Raw genomic sequence first — 23453 nt, 5'->3', positions numbered from 1 at the left:
GTTCAGAACAAGAAGTCCTTAACCTACAGAGGTAGAAACATAAGGCTGGCAGCAGACCTAACCACAGTGACCTGTCCGGCCAGAAAGGACTGGCATGACACATTCAGGGTGCTAAATGAGAAAAATATACAGCCAAGAATACTTTATCCAGCAAGGCTGTCATTAAGAATAGAAAAGACAAAGAGCTTCCAGGACAAACAGAAACTAAAAGAATTTGTGATCACTAAGCCAGCCTGCAAGAAATGTTAAAGGGGATCCTTTAAGGTGAAGGTAAGATCCTACACCTCAAAGGTGAAGAGAGAGCCCAAAAGTAACATAGACCAGAAAGGAACACAGACAATATACAGTAACAGTCACTTCACAGGTAATACAATGGCACTAAATTCATATATTTCAATATTTACTCTGAATGTAAATGAACTAAATGCCCCAATCAAAAGACAGAGGGTATCTGATTGGATAAAAAAGCAAGACCCATCCATATGCTGTTGGCAAGAGACTCATTTTAGATCCAAAGACACCTCCAGATTGAAAGTGAGGGGGTGGAAAACCATTTATCATGCTAATGGACACCAAAAGAAAGCTGGGGGTAGCAATCCTTATATCAGACAAATTAGATTTTAAACCAAAGACTGTAATAAGAGATGAGGAAGGACACTATATCATAATTAAAGGGTCTATCCAACAAGAAGATCTAACAATTGTAAATATTTATGCCCCTAACATGGGAGCAGCCAATTATATAAACCAATTAATAAAACAATTAAAGAAACACATCAATAATAATACAATAATAGTAGGGGACTTTAACACTCCACTCACTACAATGGACAGATCATCTAAGCAGAAGATCAACAAGGAAACAAGGGCTTGAATGACACACTGGACCAGATGGACTTCACAGATATATTCAGAGCATTCCACCCTAAAGCAACAGAATACACATTCTTCTCTAGTGCCCATGGAACATTCTCCAGAATAGATCACATACTCAGTCACAAATCAGGTCTCAACTGGAACCAAAAGACTGGCATCATTCCCTGCATATTTTCAGACCACAGTGCTTTGAAACTTGAACTCAAAAACAAGAGGAAATTTGGAAAGAATCCAAATACATGGAGGTTAAAGAGCATCCTACTAAAGAATGAATGGCTCAACCAGGAAACTAAAGAAGAATTTTAAAAATTTATGGAAACAAGTGAAAATGAAAACAAGTGCTCAAAACCTTTGGGATGCAGCAAAGGTGGTCCTAAGAGGGAAGTACACAGCAATGTAAGCCTTTCTCAAGAAATAAGAAAGTTCTCAAATACACAACCTAACCTTTCACCGAAAGGAGCAGCAGAAAGAACAGGAAATAAAGCCTAAACCCAGCAGGAGAAGAGAATTAATAAAGATTAGAGCAGAAATCAATGAAATAGAAACCAAAAGAACAGTAGAACAGATCTACGAAACTAGGAGCTGGTTCTTTGAAAGAATTAATAAGATCGGTAAACCCCTAGCCAGACTTATCAAAAAGAAAAGAGAAAGGACCCAAATAAATAAAATCATGAATGAAGGAGGAGAGATCACAACCCAAACAGAAGAAATACAAACAATTATAAGAACATATTATGAGCAACTATATGCCAACAAATTAGGCCATCTGGAAGAAATGGACGCATTCCTAGAGATGTATAAACTACCAAAAGGTAAATAGGAAGAAATAGAAAACCTAAACAGACCCATAACCAGCAAGGAAATTGGAGCAGTAATAAAAAATCGCCCAATAAGGGTGCCTGGGTGGCTCAGTCAGTTAAGCATCTGCGGCAAAGTGGCAGGATATAAAAATCAATGCACAGAAATCATTTGCATCTCTATACACTAACAATGAGACAGAAGAAAGAGAAATTAAGGAGTCCATCCCATTTACAACTGCACCCAAAACCATAAGATACCTAGGAATAAACCTAACCAAAGAGGCAAAGGATCTGTACTCAGAAAACTATAGAATACTCATGAAAGAAATTGAGGAAGACACAAAGAAATGGAAAAACGTTCCATACTCATGGATTGGAAGAACAAACGTTAAAATGTCTATGCTACCTAGAGCAATCTACACATTTAACTCAATCCCTATCAAAATACCATCAACTTTTTTCACAAGGCTGGAAAAAATAATCCCAAAATTTATATGGAACCAGGGAGGCCCCCGGATAGCCAGAGGAATGTTGAAAAAGAAAACCAAAGCTGGTGGCATCACAATTCCAGACTTCCAGCTCTATTACAAAGCTGTAATCATCAAGACAGTATGGTATTGGCACAAAAATAGACACATAGATCAATGGAACAGAATAGAGAACTAAGAAATGGACCCTCAACTCTATGGTCAACTAATCTTCAACAAAGAAGGAAAGGATATCAATGGAAAAAAAACAGTCTCTTCAATAAAGGGTGTTGGGAAAATTGGACAGCCACTAGAATGAATGAAACTAGACCATTTTCTTACATCATATATCATATACAAAATACACAAAAATAGATGCAAAATGGATGAAAGACCTAAATGTGAGTCAGGAATCCATCAAAATCCTAGAGGAGAACACAGGCAGCAACCTCTTCTACCTTGGCCACAACAACTTCTTTTTAAACATGTCTCAAAGGCAAGGGAAACAAAGGCAAAAATGAACTATTGGGACTTCATCAAGATAAAAATCTTTTGCACAGCAAAGGAAAAAGTCAACAAAACCAAAAGACAACTGACAGAATGGGAGAAGATATATGCAAATGACATATCAGATAAAGGGCTAGTATCCAAAATCTATAAAGAACTTATCAAACTCAACACCCAAAGAATAAATAATCCCATGAAGAAATTTGCAGAAGACATGAACAGACATTTCTGGAAAGAAGACATCCAAATGGCCAACAGACACATAAAAAAGTGCTCGACATCACTCAGCATCGGAGAAATAAAAATCAAAACCACAATGTGATACCACCTCATACCAGTCAGAATGTCTAAAATTAACAAGTCAGGAAATGACACATGTTGGGAAAGTTGCAGAGAAAGGGGAACCCTCTTACACTGTTGGTGGGAATGCAAGCCGGTGTAGCCACTCTGGAAAACAGTATGGAGGTTCCTCAAAAAGTTAAAAATAAATCTACCCTGCAACCCAGCAATTGTACTACCAGGGGTTTATCCCAAATATGCAAATGTAGTGATCCAAAGGGGCACCTGCACCCCAATGTTTATAGCAGCATTGTCCATAATAGCCAAGCTATGGAAAGAGCCCAGATGTCCATCAACAGATGAATGGATAAAGAAGATGTGGTACATATATACAATGGAATACTACGCAGCCATCAAAAAATGATATCTTGCCATTTGCAACGATGTGGAGGGAACTAGAGGGTATTATGCTAAGCGAAGTAAGTCAGTCAGAGAAAGACAATTATCATCTGATCTCACTCATATGTGGAATTTAAGAAACAAAACAGAGATCATAGGGGAAGAGAGGAAAAAATAAAACAAGATGAAATCAGAGAGGGAGACAAACCATAAGAGACTCTTAATCATAGGAAACAAACTGAGGGTTGCTAGAGGGGAGGGAGGCGGGGGATGGGATAATTGGATGATGGACATTAAGGAGGGCACGTGATGTAATGAGCACTGGATGTTATATATGATTGATGAATCCCTTAACTCTACCTCTGAACTCATAATACATTATATGTGACTTAATTGAATTTAATTATAAAAATATTATTGAGGATATTTCATGCAGTAAAATAAGAATTTTAGACAGTACAAGTCCTGGGGAGTTCTGAGAAGGTACTGCAATACTTAGATGGGTGGGAGGATGGATGGATGGATGGATGGATGGATGGATGGATGGATGGATGAAAAGAAGGAAAAAAGGGAGGAAGGATTGCTAATATTTGTTCTGTGTGGAAAATCTTACTAAAGAGATAATATCCCTTTTGCTTTTTTCAAATCGCTTCTACTAACACCATTCTCAACATCCATGACGTTCATTTAGCACCATCATGACATGTAAATACATCAGAGCCATATTCTTTATGGATTAAAATTAGATACTGTAACTTAGGCAATACTTATTTTTCTTAGCACCGTTCACCCCCACCTTCTTCAAAACAGAGTTGTAAGGATCTGGTAGGAGCCATATATCACTCTGCTCCATTATTTTCAGTAATTAGGCAGTGGGCCTTGTTCCTGACTAGGCAATACCCAGGAGATAACCAGAGGTGGTAACATAAGCACCAGCTAGAGTGAGGATAGCAGAACACAGCCACTGTGAATTGGCCCAGGGAAACTTGAAAAAACTTTAAATAAAAATAGGGATAAGCAATCCTCCATGTCCCAGCAGAGTATGCTACTCCAGAAACGCTGTGGCTCTCCTGAGTTATTTCCAGCCAGGAGGAAGAGATAATCAGCATTGGCTATTATCTGGGCCAAAAGTGGCCTCAGGCCCATGAAAATTAAAAGTTGGTTTTCTATGGTCAGCAAGACCGTTTTAGCAGGCCCCTACGGGGATACTAGTACTAAGCTGGCCCTACACAGGGCTGGATCCCCCTGGCATCCGTGTTTGTACTGTTTCTCACCTCTCTGGTCCAGAGCTGATGAACCGAGGATGCACACAGGACTCTCGTCAGGCCAAACAGGGCCTGAATCTCTCCATCTCTCTCTCTCTCTCTCTCTCCAAATTTGCACTGGGTGATAAGAAGCTGGGCTGCTCACTTGAATGGAGGATGAGTATACTCAGGAGCAGAGGACAGCTGTGTTTGGATTTACACATGCCAAAGTCAGTCTGCAGGGAGAATGAGAGAGAACAGAACCCAATGGGCACAGTTAGTGAGACAAAAATTAGCTGCTTGTGTTCTTGATGGATTCCAAGTCCTCGTTCCAATCCTTCCTAAAACCTGGCTGCACTTTCTGCCTTCCTTGGGATATTCTATTCTTAAAATAAATTTCATTTTTGCTTATAGTGGTTTGAAATAAATTTCTTTTACTTGTCACCAAAAGAGCCTTGACTAATGAAGCTACAGATATTATTGTATCATCTACGGTATTAAAATCTTTTTATTGGGACACCTGGGTGGCTCAGTTGGTTAAGCTTCTGCCTTCGGCTCAGGTCATGATTCCGGGGTCCTGGGATCGAGTCCTGCATCGGGGTTCCTGCTCAGTGGGGAGGCTGCTTCTCCCTCTGCCTGCCACTCCCCCTGCTTGTGCTCTCTCCCTCTCTCTCTCTTTCTCACTCTTTCTCTGACAAACAAATAAATAAAATCTTTAAAATAAAATTTTATTTATTTGTTTATTTGACAGAGAGAGACACAGCGAGAGAGGGAACACAAGCAGGACGTGTGGGAGAGGGAGAAGCAGGCTCCCCGCTGAGCAGGGAGCCCGATGCGGGGCTTGATCCCAGGGCCCCAGGATCATGACCTGAGCCGAAGGCAGACGCTTAACAACTGAGCCACCCAGGTGCCCCAGAGATAAAATCTTTTTGTTGATGGTCACCTATAAAAGGTAGGTGGGGGTGAGACTTCTCCGGTTAACCTTTTTATGTAGTTTTGACCTTCAAATTATGCAACTGTATTACCTATTCAAAAAATACTTACTTTAAAAATTATTGTTGAAATAAGTTCTGCAAATAGTGGTTTATGTTTTTCGCATCAAAATTCAGGGCACCTCATATTTAATGCAGAGTAAAACAACAGGTCAGAATTTTAAAACTCAGTCCCATAACTATTAGAAGTTTTACAGTGGAGAATCAGCAGATATGCAATAAGATATATATTTCCTATGTTTAGATAAGAGGCTTGAACTAAAAGTATGACTTGGTATCCAAAGAGGAACTCAACCTTCTCCATGGAGCTCCCTGTGATGCCATGAAAACTCCCGACCTAGAGAAAACGCACAAACTGTAAAACATGCAATTCCAAATGGTTCGTGCACGCTTTGAGGCCCATTCATGGAAGCCAACATAGGACAACTTAATGGGTGGTGAATTTACATACCTGAAAGGACGAAATAATCACACAGTGGTACTAAATATTGTAGAGTGTGGCACAGAAAAAGAGTGTTAACAAGTCAGATATAGAAGAGATCAAGGGATCTGAATGATTTGAGGGGATTTTGGGGGGAGCTGAGAAATTATCTCAGTCTCAAAATATTAGCAGGATTTGGGGACATAGAGGACATAAAAAATAGAGTACAGGCATAGTGTTGAAAAGAACAAAGCATGCATGGCAACCATAAGGACACGGGTCTAGCTGGGGCAGGAGTTTCTGTAGGATATGGACAGCACCTAGCACAGAGTTTGGGGTTTGGGTACCCAATGAATAGTAATTATTATTGTTGTTACTACGATTACAAGAGCAAGATAAGGTCATATAGGTAAATGAAGACCATATTCTAGAGGACCTTGAATGTCAGAGCAGTTAAGACTTTTCAAGTCATTGTATGTTTTTAAGCAGGAAAAGAATTTGATTCAGTCCAACTATTTGGAACGCATAAAGAATGACTTGGAGAAAGTGAAGGGAGAATAGGTAGTAGGAGTATTTCACTGGGCTTTGTAGTACTAAAGGTAACTAGTGTTTAAACAAGGGTGGTAGAGGGGCACCTGGGTGGCTCAGTCCATTAAGCATCCGCCTTTGGCTCAGGTCATGATCCCAGGGTCCTGGGATTGAGTCCTGCATCGGGCTCTCTACTTAGTGGGGAGCCTGCTTCTCCCTCTCCCTCTGCTCCTCCCTCCCCTTGTGCTTGTGTTCTCTCTCTCTCTCTCTCTGTTAAATAAATAAATAAAATCTTAAAAAAAATAAACAAGGGTGGTAGAGTGGAAATAAGACATATATTGGAGGGACTTAAAATGGAGAGGACTTGAGGACTATATATTAGTGATATATAGGGGATAAAAGAGAGGAAATAGTGAGAAAAAAATATTTTAAATTGATTGTATTATTATTATTTACCTATTAAATGTTACTAAATTAACCTGTTTATAGATTCCCCAACTGCTGCCCTATTGGAATGTTTGCTCTGGGTAAAAGGTACAAACATTCTCAAGGAAGCCACCCGTAGCTTACAGCAAATGCAGCTGAGATGTGACGTAGGAGGGAATCGGGTTTCTCCTCAGCCATGAACAGCTTTTAACTGAATGTGTAGGTGGTGATAATGTTAAATGTACCACACAAAATCACAGATTCTTTTTTACTCATAAGGAATTTCTATGATATACGTGCCAGCTACCAGCCACTTGCAGCCTTGTCTATGCTTTTCACAGCTTCTGCTGTGTAGATGAAATTTTAAATGAACTCCTCGTAGTAGGATCCAAAACATTCTCGTACTGTGTAAGCACGATTCATGGTAGTTGGAGGTTTTCCTTCTCTCTTGCTGATCACAGTGGGTCTGCTGCTACTGCTGGAGCTCAGCACCAAGAGGGAAAATAAAGTGGTGCTTCTTGTTCTAAGAAAAATGGCGGGGGGTTGGGGCAGGACAGAAATGAAAGTTTTAGAGATCCTCCCTATAGTCAAGGTGTATGAACTTTGGTCAGTCACAGGATAGCTCAGTCAGTTGTCCCTGGCACACTGTAGAGTCAAAAAGGCAATACTGGCTTAAGTTGTGGTTTTCAGAAGATAGTGTCATCGGTAAAGAACTGACACAAGAAGTCAGAAAACATGGCGCCCATATCAGATTTATCTCTCACTATGGAGATGACTTGGAGCAAGTCAATTAATCTTTTTTTTTAAACCCGGCCTGCAGCAAGCTATCATTTTGAGAATAACTGAAATGTTGTTGTCAAAGCTGTTTGTAAACGTAAACCGGTGCAGAAAAATAAAGTATCGCTGGGATTTTTTACTTTTGTTTTACCTGTGTTGATTCTGACTCCCCAAGCACAAGATCTATAACTTGGGCTTCATTGGTTTTCTTTTTCTTTTTAAAAAAAAAATACTTAATACATACAGTGAAAACTTTATTATTTTTCAACTAATGATGCAGGGAAGGGGAAAACTCTCCTGGAATGTTGTTGGCTAATAGGAAGGAGCTGTACTCAGCAGATGGGTATCTTGCTATCTTACCAGATCAGTAGTAAGAGAAAGAAAGAAGGTCAGAGTGAGGAAGAGAAAAAAATAGTTCTTTGAATTTCTAACAATCTCTTGAAAAACACATAGAATTTAGTTTTTTGTATGTGGTTATTTTTCATTACAAAAAGCCAGTTCAATGTCCGGGACTCCAAAAGGAATGGGAATGGGGCAATAAAATTAATAATAGTATCCTGATAATTATTATTTTAGCATTTTAATGTTTTCTACTTTTTTTGAAGTTTCATATCTTTTCTTATCATCTTAGTTATCTTTATAGCGTATGGTTGTTACATTTTAGTTTTATCTGTTTTTCAAGTACATTGATCCCTTAAGCAACGTCTGTTGAATTTTCATGTCAGTTGAAGTCATGGGTAATTTCTGCATTCTTTTCCCATCCATGTCTATTCCTTCATTTAATAAATATATATGCAGTGCCTACTCCACGCTGGGCACTGGTTATGGCTTGGGAAGCAACAGAGGCGCAGTCCCTGCTTGTGTGCAGCTTTCAGTCCAGTGGTGGAGTAAGCCCAAGACTTCTTGTTGGCCCCCAATAGCCATTTTCCCCTTCTTCATTAGAAAGAGACCCCCAATTTGTTATGCTGAAGAATTTTAATAGCAATCATTCTTCCCCTAAATTTTAATATGCATCTTTTAAAAATAAGAACATTTTCCTACATAGCCAAAATAACAATCATAGCTGACATTAATAATTCCTTAATAGTTCCTTTTTTTTTAAGATTTATTTATGTGTTTGAGAGGGAGAGCTGGGGGGTGCAGGGGACAGAGGGAGAGGGAGGGAGAGTCTCAAGCCGACTTCACACTGAACATGCCCATTGCAGGGCTCAGATCATGACCCTGAGATCATGACCTGAGCCGAAATCAAGAGTAAGGTGCTTAAACGACTGCACCGCCCAGGTGCCCCTAATTTCTTTTTTAAATTGAAGTATAATTAACAGTGTTATATTACCTTCAGGTGCACAAGATAGTGATTCAACAGTTCTATACATTGAATAGTCTATCATATCTTAGGGACCACCCATTTTGACATTTTTCCAGTTGTCCACAAAATGTCCTTCATAGCTAGCTAGTCCAAACCAGGATCCAGTTGAGGATCACACATCACATCAGGTTATGTCCCCTCAGTCTCCTTAAAATAAATCAGTCCTTATATTCATGAGACTAAAATGTTAAAGAAACAGACAGGAACAACTGTCTTATAGAATGTTCCAATTTCTCAATCTGTGTGTTTTCTTCCTCAGCGTATCAATTACTTTCTATTTTCCTTGTAATTCCTATAAACCTAGAAGTTATGACAAAAGGTCCAGTTAGACTCAAATATATATATATATTCTTTTAAGTAGGCTCCACACCTAGCGTGGAGCCCAACGCAGGGCCTGAGCTCATTACCCTGAGATCAAGACCCGAACTAAGATTAAGAGTCAGTCACTTAGGGCTCCTGGGTAGCTCAGTTGGTTAAGCGACAGCCTTCAGCTCAGGTCATGATCCTGGAGTCCCGGAATAGAGTCCCACATCAGGCTCCCCGCTCAGTGGGGAGTCTGCTTCTCCCTCTGACCCTCGCCCCTCTCATGCTCTCTCTTAAATAAATAAATAAAAATCTTTAAAAAATTAAAAACAAACAAACAAAAAAGAGTTGGTCACTTAACCAGCTGAGCCACCCAGGCACCCCTAGACTCAACCATTTTTGGCAAGCTTACACCATAGGTGGTACTGTGTACCTCATATTGCATCACATCAGGAAACAGCGTATTTGACTACTGGAGTAAGGTGAAGGCAGACAACTCCTCCGCTATAAAGCTACTTTTTTTTTTTCTCCTGTGGACAAAAAGTAATCTGTGTAGAGTTTTTTGGAGTACTTTATGAAGGTTATTTTCTCATTAGCCATTCACCTAATAGTTTTTTTTTTAATATTTTATTTATATGAGAGAGAGAGAGTGAGAGAGAGAGAGAGCACAAGCAGGGTGAGGGGCAGAGGGAGAAGCAGACTCCCTACTGAGCAGGGAGCCCGATGCAGGCCTTGATCTCGGGACTCCAGGATCATGACCTGATCTGAAGGCAGACATTTAACCAACTGAGCCACCTAATAGTTTTAACACAAACTGATAATCTGTGCTCAAGCAATAATTTCATTAAGGAACTCACCATTTTTAACTGTGTATTTAGCCTCTTCCACTTTGAATAAAGACCACATTTACCTTCCTGATTCCTGCTGGATAGAACCATGATGACTGGAACTTGAGCAACCATTTTGGACTGTGAGGTGGAAGCCAAGCTGAATTTGGTGGAGCAGTTAGAGACAATAAATCTAGGTCTCTTATGATCATGGAACTATCAAATTAAACTTAATCTACCCACTTCTAAACTTTGTTTAAATGAGCAAAAAATGAACTACTATCTTTTCCAGCCACTGTATTTTTGGCTTTCAGCAGTTGAACCAAATCCTGACTGCTACAACAAAGAAGACAATAAACAAGAAAACAATTTTGGTAAATGCTATTAAAAAAAATAGAATAGAGGGATAGAAAACAGTGGGCTACTTAGATCAGGTGACAAGGAAAGGCCACTCCAAGAAGGTTACATTTAAGTTAAGAGTGGAATGCTAAGAAAGAGCTAACCATGTGAGGTTGTAGGGATTATCCTAAACAGGGGAAACTGGGGGCACAAAGTGATGAGGTGGGAAAGGGCTTGCTTGACATGTTCAAGAATTAAAAAGAGGCAATGTGGCTAGAGCTTAATGGTACCAGACATGGTGGGACAGGTGAGCAGATATGCCACAACATCCTGGATTAGTGAGTCATGGTAAGAGTGGGTCACTGTGGGAATTTTTTTCAAGTGTAATATTAAGAGTTGTAAGCAGGATAACACGGGTTTATGTTCTTAAAAACGATTCTGACTGTGTGTAGAAAACAAATGGGGATCAAAAGTGAAAGCACTGCAGAAAGCAGGCCACTGTGGCGGTCTGGGCAAGAGAAGATGGGCTACTGTAGTGGCATTGGGGACAGGGAGTGAAGACAGGTGAGAGATGGATATGAGGGAGGAAGGGTGGAACTTGCGGTTGGGTGGGATGTAGGAAGAGGGGAGAATCAGAAATAAAGCTCAGAGATTCCGGCTTAAGCAGCTGGATAGGTGGGTGTGCCTTTTTCCGAAGCGAAGGAGATTGGGTGAAGAAGGGGCAGGAAGCGGAGAGCAGGAAGCAGCACGGCAGAGATGGCGGGGAGTCAGGGCTCCATTTGGGACATGCTGAGCTCAAGATGTTGAAGCAGAGGTGTCCAGCCGGCAATTTGAAATAAACATCCAGAGGGCGCCTGGGTGGCTCAGTTGGTTAAGCGACTGCCTTCGGCTCAGGTCATGATCCTGGAGTCCCGGGATCGAGTCCCACATTGGGCTCCCTGCTCAGCAGGGAGTCTGCTTCTCCCTCTGACCCTCCCCCCCTCTCATGTGCTCTGTCTCTCATTCTGTCTCAAATAAATTAAAAAAAAAAAAATGAAATAAACATCCAGAGCAAGAGAGCAATATGTGGCTTCTAGTGTTTTAAAAAATTCCACATCCACAAATTACCACCGTTGATACTTTAAAAAGCAACAACAACAACGAAACTTAGGTCTCTCAGTACTTAATCAAAAGAAAGAAACCACATGAATAAATCTATTTCCAGTAATATTAACTTAATAATGGTTTCAGGCAATGAATAAACAGAACCTTGTGTGTGTTTGGAAACATGATAATGTCAGAACATTCTAAATGTTAATATGTTCTGTTGTGGTTTGTTTAGAAATTAAACCAAAAAATAATTTGCTAATTACTTTTGGGTGTCATTTTGGTAAAATGATGTGACAGAGTACCTTCAAATTGTATCTGTTTTACTTATGACATGCTACATTAAATATTAATGTTTGATTTCAAAGATCTGAATTAGATAAAATATTAATTAAAGATAAACAATGAATTAGAACTTTCAAATGGTAAGAAAACACATGATAGCAAAATATATTTTTAAAAGAAACTTCCAGAATGATCTCAGGTGTAGATCATCTATAGCACTCTTTCAACAATCATTAATATTAAAAACAATAACATAAAAGTTTTTATTTTTATTTTTTTTAAGATTTTATGTATTTATTTAGGGGGGAGAGAAAGAGAGAGAGAGTGCGCGCACGTGCAAGCAAGAGAGAGAGCATGATCAGGGGGAGGGGCAGAAGGAGAGGGAGAAACAGGCTCCACACTGAGCAGAAAGCCCTACATGGGGCTTGATCCCAGAACCCTGGGACCATGACCTGAGTCGAAGGCAGATGCTTAACCAACTGAGCCACCCAGGCACCCTCAAATTAGATTACTATTACAGATAAACAACTTTAGTTTTTCCATTTGGAGTGCATGTATTATATTCTGTGGGTTTTTAAATAGTGCACTCAAAATAAGCCAGTAAGCATATGACAGAAAGAATGCAAATGAAATCACAGAGATAAGCTTAGCCAGTATATTACTGATAGATATCTTTAGCTTGAAAAAGCCACTGGTCCTACTCTTACAGAATATCTTCTTCTTTTTTTTTTTTTCAGAATATCTTCTTTATCTAGCATTCTACTGGTGGAGCTTCTTCATACCAGAATCCAACATCATACATCCAGCACATACAAACAGATTTTACTAAAACATTGATTTTTATTTATACCACATTTTCTTCACATTTCTGCAACTAAAAGTTTTTCTTAAATCTGTCATAAAAAAAAAAAAACTCACTCATAATTTCTGTATTTCACCTATCCGCCTTCTACCACTATTTGCTAGTGTGATGGGTGTGTTGTACTTCCTCTATAAAGTGCTGCCTTTACAGACATTTTCAGACATTTAAACCAAAATGAAATCAGGTAAGACCGTACCAAAGAAAACGAATGGATGTGTCCACCAAAAGACATGTAAAGAACATTCATTAAAGCTTTATTGATCTCCAAACCTTTAAAAATAAAAAATCTAATATCCATCAACAGTAGAATGGATAAATTCATACACTGGAATACTATATAGCAAGTAAAAAGAACAAACTATGGCTACACACATTGTGGGTCAATCTCAGAGAACTGCTGCTGAGCAGAAGAAACCAGACACACACATATCAAAATACAGTAATACAGCATAATTCCATTTCTTTGAAGTTTAAGAAAACACAAAACTGATCTATGTATTAAAAACCAGAACAATGGTTGCTGGCTTGGGGAGGTGTTATTGGCTGGGACGCAACTTAGTGGGGCCTTTTGGGATGCTAGAAATGTTCTTTACTTTGATCTAGGTGGTAGTATACAGTTACACATACACATATATACACGTGCATGCGTATGTATATAGACATGTAGAAAATAAAGTTTAAGATTAGTGCATTTTACTATATGGATATGTACCTCAATAATTTTTTGAACTCAGTAGTAAATTATAGTACATCTTCCAATAGACCAATAGAACTTTAAAAAAGGAATAGAACTACATGAATTCAATGGGATGATACCCAAACATATTAAGTAAAAAAAGCAATTGGCAGAGTAGTTTGTTTAGAATGATCCCACTTGTGTGTATTTGTGAGTGTGTGTTTGTGTTTTAATAAATATATGTATGGTGGTATATGCATGGACAGTTTCTGGAAGAATATATAGGAAATTGTTCATAGCAGTTACCTTAGACTATTGGCATGTGGGACTAAAGGTTAGGGTTTATACATAGACTTTTTTTTCATTTTATACTTTTTTACGCTTTTGATATAATTTCTAACCTAATTTAAAAGGTTTCTTTAGGGGCGCCTGGGTGGCTCAGTCGGTTAAGCGACTGCCTTCGGCTCAGGTCATGATCCTGGAGTCCCGGGATCGAGTCCCGCATCAGGCTCCCTGCTCGGCGGGGGGTTTGCTTCTCCCTCTGGCCCTCCCCCCTCTCATGCTCTCTCTCTCTCATTCTCTCTCTCAAATAAATAAATAAAAAATCTTTAAAAAAAAAAAGAATATAACTCAAAACCAATATTATTTGATTATATATTCAAGTTTAATATTTGTTACCCAAAAGTAACTTAATAACCCCTTTTCAAATTGATTATAATTTGAACTGTTCACAAACCAATAATCTCTAGTAGTTTCTGAACCTATTAGTAGTATTATAGAAATATGATGAAAATGGAAAATCTGGTGGCAGATTCTAGTTCTTTCACTGGCTACCTGACCTAGGATAAGCTGCTTGATCATTCTGGATCTTAGTTTTCTTTAGTATAGCATGGGGAAAATAACGCCTGACCTGTAAGATTACACAAAGGATTAAATTATTGATGCATGTAAAAGCTGTTTGGAAAGTATAAAACACTATCCAAATGTAATCATTATTATTTTAAATGAAGAAAGGAAATAGCCCATATTTACTTTGAAGAGATCAAGTTTGCAGTACCTCCATATTGCAATTTCTGTTCTTCCAGACGGGTTGTTCTCCAGTCTTTGATCTCAGGATCTCTTCAGACCCTTTGCGATAATGGATTTTGGTTATTAATGTATACTGTAATAACAATTTAAACCAAAAATGTTTTTTTTTAACTTTTTTTTTTTATTTTTTGAGAGAGAGAGAACGAGAGACAGAGAGCATGAGAGGGAGGAGGGTCAGAGGGAGAAGCAGACTCCCTGCCGAGCAGGGAGCCCGATGCGGGACTCAATCCAGGGACTCCAGGATCATGACCTGAGCCGAAGGCAGTCGCTTCACCAACTGAGCCACCCAGGCGCCCTAAACCAAAAATGTTTTAATATTTATTTTAAAATAATATTAATATACTCTTCATGGTAACATAAATAACTTTTATGAGCAATAGCTATTTTTTTCTAAAACTAGACATCATTTTACATTTTTGCAAAATTTTTTGAGTCTTGCTTAATACAAGATAGTTGGATTCTCACATCTACTGCATTCTATCTGTTGGAACATACTGTTTTGATTGAAATATATGAAGAAAATTTGGCCTTACACAGTAAGTAGTTAGAAAAGGAAGTATTTCAATAACGTTTTCAGATAATTTTTTTATTTGTAAATTGTCATTTAAAAAAATTTTTTTTATTAACATATAATGTATTATTTGTTTCAGGGGTACAGGTCTGTGATTCATCAGTCTTACACAATTCACAGTGCTCACCACAGTACCTACCCTCCGCAGTGTCCATCACACAGCCACCCATCCCTCCCACCTCACACCAGTCAGAATGGCAAATTAACAAGTCAGGAAACTGACAGATGTTGGCAGGGATGCAGAGAAAGGGGAAACCTCTGACATTGTTGGTGGGAATGCAAGCTGGTGAAGCCTCTCTGGAAAACAGTATGGAGGTTCCTCAAAAAGGTGAAAATAGAGCTACCCTATGACCCAGGAATTGCACTACTGGGTGTTTACCCCAAAGATACAAATATAGTGATCCGAAGGGGCACATGCACCCCAATGTTTATAGCAGCAATGTCCACAATAGCCAAACTATGGAAAGAGCCAAGATGTCCATCGACAGATGAATGGATAAAGAAGATGTGGTATACACACACACACACACACACACACACACAGTGGAATATTATGCAGCCATCAAAAAAAGAAATCTTGCCATTTGCAACAATGTGGATGGAACTAGAGGGTATTATGCTAAGCGAAATAAGTCAATCAGAGAAAGACAAGTATCATATGATCTCACTGATATGAGGAATTTGAGAAACAAGTCAGATAATTATTGATATAACTATTTGATACTATATCAAAACCCAGTAGTGGTAGTTCCTTAAAGGTTATTTACAAAGAATCTAAAACCAATGAACTTGGTTCATTGCTTTTTTGTGAACAAAAAGTTCTCATCAATGAACTCCTCCTCTGGGACATTAAAATCCACTGGTCAATCTTGTACTTCGAATGGCTCTTTTTTTTTTTTTTTTTAAAGATTTTATTTATTTATTTGAGAGAGAATGAGAGAGAGCGAGTACATGAGAGGGGGGAGGGTCAGAGGGAGAAGCAGACTCCCTGCTGAGCAGGGAGCCCGATGCGGGACTCCATCCAGGGACTCCAGGATCATGACCTGAGCTGAAGGCAGTCGCTTAACCAACTGAGCCACCCAGGCACCCCCGAATGGCTCTTTCACTCCACCCATAATTAGGTAACATTATTCATTGGCCATACTGAAAATATCAGTACATAGACTTATTCAGGTCTTCACACATTTCCTTATACAATACTAAAAAATCACGTTAATTGTTATCACTACTCAATTCATCAGAAAAGTCTTTTAGTAGTGGGAAACTCTCAAACTCACTGTGGTAGATACAAGTTTACCAAAATTCTGATTTTTGCTTAAAAACTCAAATTTTAACTTCAGAAAATACTGTAGTAAGTTTTTCCCCCTTTACATGAAAGGTGCCTGGGTGGCTCAGTCAGTTAAGCGCCCAAGATTTCAACTTAGGTGGAGACCTCAGGGTGGTGAGATGGAGCCCTGCGCCTGGCTCCACGCTCAGTGTGGAATCTGTTGGAGATTCAGCCTCTCTCTCTCCCTCTGCCCCTCCCCCTTCTCATGCACATGCGCGCACTCTCTCTCTCTCTCTCAAATAAATAAATATTTTTTAAAAATGACAGGCTCACTTCATTTGCTTTTCTGAAAACTTCTGCCAAACACCCAAGTTTAAATAAATAGTTTGCATTTCAGTGATTCAAGTAAACATGATGTTCCATAGAAACAAAGTGGCTCGCTCGGTTTGCACTCAAACAACTGCCTAGCGCTTTTCTTCAAGACAATCATTGCACTTTCATACTTCAGTATGCAGCCACAGCGCTTTACGTGTACTTTGCACTCTGTCACCCAGATTACTAAAACTACAGATTTTCAAGGGTCAAGATTTAACAAAGTATAATAATTTTTACTGCTTCAACAAGGACCTTCTTAAGTGAAACTTTTTTTTTTTTTTTTTTTACTGTGAGAGCATGGAGGCGAAGAATACAATGACAACTAGGACACTTCAGAGCCACCACCTAAGGTTTCGGCCACACACCCGCAATTCTCATTGTGTGTGCATCATCAGTCAGTGCACAACTAGTGAGGAGAATGGCACAGACAAAAGAATGGCAAATAACATCTTAATAGCATTAGGAAAAATCCTCTGGAAGTATCTCAGGAGCATCCGGGGTTTGGGGCGGGCTCACTTTGAGAACTGCTGAGCTAAGACTGTAGTCTAGCTGAAGACAACGGATGCATTTTACCTAGCTCAGCGCTGACCCTAATGAGGCTGATTAACATAGTTATGGTTATTCCAATCATGTTTCAGAAATCAATTATTGAGGATATGTAGTTCTAATTTTTATTACTGAGATGCAAAGAATGTTTTTCATCCTTAACAGCGTCCTTCTGGAAAATTAAAATTAACATTACTTGGCCCTCTGCACCTCCTTCCTCACAAAAAAATCACCAAGTCCCTATAATACTTTAAGTGTTCCTTTTAATAAGTACATTCAATTCTGCCTTTGTTTAAGAGCTAGCTGAAAATATCTGCATGGCCGGAGACTACTTAGGCATAGTCGATGAATATTAAGCAGATAGAGTTACAATGCATAGGGGATTATGGGATATAATTGTTTACCCACCTCCCAGGAGAAGAGTAGAAGTTTGCTTTATCTCTAGAAAAATTAGCCTCTAGGTTTTAAGGCACTCAGGGCAGACTTCTGCTTCCTCCACCCAACCATCCATCCAAAAATAATAGTTGAATTTTTAAGATAGGCAGTCCCCAAGAGAGGCCCAGCCAGCATTCCTGGTGGCTCCTCCAGAGCCTGCAGCTGCACCCAGTAGCCTGTCTCTGCCCAGAGTCAGTGCTGGCTTAGAGAGCAAAAAAAAAAAAGGGGTCCCAGAGTGGAGCGGAACCACGTCAGTGTGCTGGCAAAGAGGATGAGGTTGGAGGAAGACACAGGAATACGAAGTAAGCCAAGGCGATAGGGAGGATGGCAACTAAGGGGAAAGAACTAAGAGAAGGGATGAAGAACAAAGAGGAAGCACCAAATACAGGGTAGAAGGAACACATGAGCAAACTCTCTTTAATTTAAAAGTTTTGGGGTTTTTTTAAAGATTTTATTTCTTTATTTGACAGAGAGAGAGAGAGCACAAGCAGGAGGAGTGGACAGAGGGCGAGGGAGAAGCAGGCTCCCCGCTGAGCAGGGAGCCCAATGCGGGACTCGATCCCAGGACCCGGGATCATGCCCTGAGCTGAAGGCAGACGCTTAACGACTGAGCCACCCAAGCGCCCCTAATTTAAAAGTTTTGCCAGTTAGTTTATGTAATTCTGATGGCGGCAACTGTACCTGTGACAAATGGAGAGCAACCACCCTTAACCAAAGCAGAGAGACATGCAGAGCGGGGTTCCTCAAGCCCTGGCACTACTGATATTACGAACCAGGTAATTCTTTGTTATGGGGGCCATCCTGTGCCTTGTACAATATTTAGCAGGATCCCTAGCTGCCACCCGCAAGATGCCAGTAATACTCCCTCCCGGTTGGGACAACCAAAAACGTCTCCAGACATTGCCAGATGTCCTTGCGGAGAGCGGTGAGGTGAGGGAGCAAAATTGCCCCTACTTAAAAACCACCAGTCTAGATGTATTATTATCTCAGCATATGAAACTCTCCATTCCTTTCAAGGACAAACAGCTGCTCTGATTTTTTTTTTTTTTTAATGTGACTTTAAATCTCTAACCTCAGGCTGAGTTCTTGGGAATAGTTTCAAATTCTGCCTTAGTTTCTACAGTAATAATGGATTGGCTTCCAGGGGGCTCCTACTTGCGATCTGCAAGATAAAAGTGTGTAGCCGAGAGCCGGTCAGCCTGGGCTCTATGATTACCTCCTTGGGCCTCACTTTCATCACTTCTCAAAGGGGTACGATAGCACCTCACCTACCTTCTGACAGGTAATTATAAGGCCACAATAAAAGGAGATGTCAAAGTGCTTGGAAAAGTTAGGAGAAAATATAACCAGGCATAATAAACTTCAAGACGGAAACCCATTAACGAACAACGTTAAAGCGTTTGAGGCTCTTTCTCATTTTTAACTCCTCCTGATTTGCCAGGCTGGCACAGGAGTGGGACCCATTTGCCGCTAAAATACCAGTCACTTACTTGCTACTCTAGTGCAGAGAACAAATGTGATCGGATTCTATGAAAAGTTACTGCAGGCAGTCACTGACTTGCGACACTTCATCTGTAGATTAGCTCTTCCTAGCAAACAGTAGCCCAAACCCTTCACCAAAGTCCCAGCTCTGGGCCGCAGCTGTGGTTGTAACAACAAAAAAAAGCCCCAAACACACCCCAGCATCTTTTGAGACATTCTGTGGATTTATTAGTGAAGGCAGGGGAAAAAAAAATTGTAAAAGCCATAAATAGTTTAGGAGAGAGGACTCCAAATAACTCTGTGACACAGAGGTGTTGTAGTGACTGAGTTAGCTTGAGAATTTCAGGATCCGAAAGAAGAGAGAAGAGCAAGAAAGGAAAACTGGAAGATTGCTAAGATAAACTGCATTTCCTTGAGAACTTTCCAGAATACAAGAAAGTAGAAATGTTCACCCTCTTCCTTCCCCTGCTTCCTGCCCTCAGTGGTTCCCATCACTGCTCCATATCATTAAAATATTCTTCCTTCGTATGGGTGGACGTGCACAGCTTATGTAAATAATTCCTTACTGGAAATGTGTTGTTTCTAGCTTTTCTCTTTCTCCTTTCTTCCTTTCCTTCTTTTTCTCTTTCTTTCTTTCTAATTATAAATAAACTGAGTAAACAACATCAACAAATCGTTATAGGTACATATATGTTTCCTTAGATGCTGTGGAGTTTCTGGATGAGGGGCACATTTTTAAAGATTTCTTTCAAAAAAAAATTTCATTTTTGATAAGTTTTTTGAGGATTCCTTCTCTTTATCATGGTGCCATCTTGCTGTTCTAGATTTATCTGTACCACTTAGCACTTGAGCACATGCCTAATGATACTTGATATATTTTCTAATTTTGAAATTATCCAAAGGAATGCTTACATGATCTTCAAATCTGGAAATCCCTAAATATGAAGATCACAATTATAACCATTCTTTTTCTTTTTCAGGATTACCATTTGTGCTTTATACTTCTTTAAATGTGCCATATTGAGAAATTATTCAAGAGTTCTATCTTCTCCCTCCTCCCCCCCCCCCACAAACAAGCTTGGCCAGTTGCTGGGCTTCCTCATTCTGTCATCTTCTTTAATTGCCTCTTCTAATTTCCACCCCCTCCCCCATATAATTATTTCTGCAATTTTATGAGGCAATTCTATCAAGAGGCTTGGCTGGATTTTACATATTTTAAAATTAATTATAAACCAAAGTTTTACTGTATGTATCATGCAACCAAAACAAGACCATTCTAACACCATCTTTTCTACAGAAACCATTTTTTAAATGAAGTTTATTGCCACATGTAAACTTCGATGAGCTTTTTCTTTCCTGCCAGGGAAAACCTTTAGATCTCATTATGTATTTCTTTCCATAAATATCAAACAGCCAAGAGCATTAATTCCATATTCCAATGTGCATCTTATCATATGAAACTATTTACAGTAGTGTCTACAAATAGCTTTATAGAAAACATAAATATGCAATAGCATAACATTTGGTTGTGACTATTACAAGAAACGGTAGCAGTAACTCAGTTTTCTTGTGTTGTCCATAGGCTGAGAGCAGAAGGAAAAGGGGGGCTTTGGCAGCAAGTTGGTACACTTAAGGGAACGGCTGAAGACTGCCCCAGTATCTTCGGGGAAGAATTCTGAGAAGGACAACAGAATGCTAACATGTGACATTTGTATGAAGCTACATCACTATGGCAATGTGCAAAAAATACCAGGGAATCTCGACGGTGCCACTTGAAAATACAATCTCCAGAATTCCCATTTGTCTTCAGACTGCTCACATCCATGGCTTTCTGGGGTCATTTGCTGTTTCGATGTACTGAAAATTATCATCTACCGGCCTGACTCCCAGGTGTTGAGAACCAAAAAGAACATTAGAAGTAAGGAAAATTTTCTTCACTTACAAGCAAAGAGACTGATAAACATGTCCAGCTCACTCACTGGTAAGTGACAGCATTAGGACCTGAGTCTCACCAGCCACCAGCCACATTACCACACCCCCGAGGGCCACTCATCCCAGTCACATCACAGGCTAGGCCAAAGACACAGCATGTCCCCAAAGCAACTCACATGCCTACTCGATCAATGAAATTAGGTGGCAAATAGCAAGTACAATCTACCCTTCGCCTCGGTTTCAGGTCCTGTCTCTCAGGAGCTCACATTCTCGTCTGTGATATGCTTCAGGAATTCACCCGCTTTGCAGGTTATTGGGCAGTTAGTGATTCTAAAGCTAGCCCATAGATGAATAGCATCAAATAAGGAAACAGCAATGTAGAAATATGTTTGCCCTATATTTCTCATATTGAATAAAGTAGATTTAGAAATGATATTCCAGTTCTTCTTCTACGTTATAGAGGTGAGGAAGCAGTAACCAAAAAAATAATTAATTTTCTATTACTAAATACGTTTGGGCCTTGCAGGAGATTTTAGCCTGCCTTCCTGTCTTCCTTTCTTCCTGTAACAAATATCAAAGACCTGCTAAAAAATACTTGCAAGGTACCATTCTGAGAGTTGTGGGCATACAAAATCATTTAAAAAAATGAACTCTACTTTTCAAAGATTTACCATCCAATAGGGACACTATTTGTAAACAGAGTGAAGGGGGTAAGTGCTTTAAAAGGCAATACGTGCAAAGTGCTGTGGCAATTTAAAGGAGGGAGTAATTACTTCCAGCGAGAAAGATTCAGGGAGAAAGTGAAATTTATGGCTACTGAAAGAGAGGTAAAATTTGAATAAGTGGGAAGAGAGGGAGGGAATTTTAGATTGAGAGAGTGGAATGATGATAGAAGCAGAAAAAGCCAGGACAGGCACCAGGAAAAAGAGAGTTTGCATTCCACCTGAGCGTGGGGATAAGGATGGGACATGGGAAATGGAAAAGAAAGTAAAAAAGATCAACTGGAGCCAGCAGACCTGGTAAGATGTCACAGATCAGGAGGGTCCAGGCAAGAGATGAGGAGAGTCTGTGTTAAGGTAGCATCATAGAGGTGGGTGTGGGGAATGCAGAGAAGGTTCTGGGCACAAGAGCTCTGCTGGGAGAATCTAGGTTTGGCAGCTGATTGATCTGTCAGGCAAAGAACAAGAGAAGAGCCAAAAAGGTTGTCAAGGCTGCAAATCTCAGTGCCTGGGGAGATGATGGGGAAACCCAAACCAATCTTGTCCTCTGTGGAAGCAGAAAGTTACACCAGGGCTGGCAAGAAATGGATTGTGTCTGGGTGGTTGACTCATCATGAAGGAACAAACAGTATGTCTTCTTCCACCTCTTGGGAGGGCAGATGGGGCTTGGTGTCCTGCAGGGCTAGGCTTCCTTGCCCCAGAGGAGAGGTAAGCAACCTTTGTCCTTTCAAGTCTGATCTACTGAGTCTGTCAAGTAAACCTAAATGAGTAAAGAGCCTGGGTATCAAAACGGTTTGTGGTCCAGTGGGAACCTTGGCCATGCTGCCAGATTTTCTAATCTTTCAATGCAACCTTTTGGTCTTAAAAAGGAAAAAGAAAGGAAAACAATTTCTCATGGAAGGAAGTGACATTATACTTCTTTTTCTATATCCGGATCCCTCAAAAGGGTACACTGGCTTTACCCTATTCTCAGCTACTACACACGAGAAAATGAACCCCAAACTCATTCTTTGTCTGATTGAAATAGCATATATACAACACAGCCTTGTGTAAACGCACAAATAACATTTTGAATCTTAACATTTCTGATTATTGTACTAACTGTGAACCCAGAGGGTTTATTTGTTTCATCCTAGTGATGAAAACACCCCTTGCCTTTGTGCTAATCAAGACTACTAATTCAGGTTAGCAAGTATGGGGGAAAGGAGACCTCAACACTTAAGTTCTGCCTTTTTCCTCATGCTGACTTTAAATACAACAGCCATTTTATTCTCCCGTAGATGGGTGGTTTACTTGGAAGAAGGCCAAAACGGAATATCATTCTTTGACATAATCACTAAGCATAAATGTGCAAAAACTTATTATCTATTATGATTGTATCTGTAATCTCTGAAACTGTGAAGATTATTTCTCATTGGCTCTACCATTTCCTGGTTTGTGGTACAGGCTGATGGAGATGTATGTATTGCTAATATAGGAACCGAGATGTATTATTTGCCTGGTGCCTTGGTCTCCACTGGCTTTCCATAAAAGCACTAGTAAATAATCCCCTCTGGGGGCGCCTGGGTGGCTCAGAT

General features: G+C 39.8%; 1 long non-coding RNA gene across 5 annotated transcripts in view; it reads right to left on the bottom strand.

Moving 5' to 3' along the window:
- The window catches only part of LOC118008121, a 39934-nt gene that overhangs the window by 11058 nt on the left and 5423 nt on the right, over positions 1–23453 (bottom strand). For 4 of the 5 annotated variants that reach the window (XR_004678587.1, XR_004678584.1, XR_004678585.1 and 1 more), the window contains exons 2-3: positions 14518–14588; positions 4603–4808 (exon numbers count right to left, since the gene is read on the bottom strand). This is a non-coding gene — a long non-coding RNA (uncharacterized LOC118008121). The remainder of the gene's footprint in view (positions 1–4602; positions 4809–14517; positions 14589–23453) is intronic. The other variant, XR_004678586.1, reaches the window with a different exon arrangement.

This window comes from Mirounga leonina, unplaced genomic scaffold (genome assembly GCF_011800145.1).
Source record: "Mirounga leonina isolate KUSES-001 unplaced genomic scaffold, KU_Mleo_1.0 Mir_125, whole genome shotgun sequence".
Classification (NCBI taxonomy): Eukaryota; Metazoa; Chordata; class Mammalia; order Carnivora; family Phocidae; genus Mirounga; species Mirounga leonina.
This window is presented reverse-complemented; position numbering and strand designations above follow the sequence as displayed.